The following is a 667-nucleotide window of genomic DNA, read 5'->3' on the forward strand; positions in this document are numbered from 1 at the left end:
GACACGGTAAATAAACCACATCGAAACACCTAAAGGGAACACGATTCTAATATATATTCTAATGCACATATATATATATTCACAAACCCGACATCCTTAATAAACAGCTCTTTAAACACTCTGCTGTATCACGAGTGTGTAGATGTGAAATGAAACTCTGTCTGGTGCAAACGGAGAAGGTCTGTGAATGTTAAATCTGCTGAAATAAAACTTTGTCAGCTTATAGTAGAATTCTAGCTGCTAGCATACGGATAAGCTTAAAGCTATAGACATCAGCTAAAGAGACAAAACCTATCAACATTGATAATAATCAGAAATGTTTATTGAGCAGCAAATCAGCATATTAGAATGATTTCTGAAGATCATGTGACTCTGAAGACTGGAGTAATTATGCTGAAAATTCAGCTTTGATCACGGAAATAAATTACAGTTTAAAGTATATTAAAACAGAAAAACAATATTAGAAATTGAAATAATATCTCGCAATATTACAGTTTTTTCTGTATTTTTGATCAAATAAATACAGCCTTGATGAGCAGAAGAGACTACTGTAAAAAACATAAAAAATCGTTCTAATCTCAAACTTTTGACCGGTAGTGTATGTGTGTGTGTATTTATATATACATAATAAATATACACAGTACACACACATATAGTATGTAAACAT

This window comes from Sinocyclocheilus anshuiensis, unplaced genomic scaffold (assembly GCF_001515605.1).
Source record: "Sinocyclocheilus anshuiensis isolate Anshui unplaced genomic scaffold, SAMN03320099.WGS_v1.1 scaffold1450, whole genome shotgun sequence".
Lineage (NCBI taxonomy): Eukaryota > Metazoa > Chordata > Actinopteri > Cypriniformes > Cyprinidae > Sinocyclocheilus > Sinocyclocheilus anshuiensis.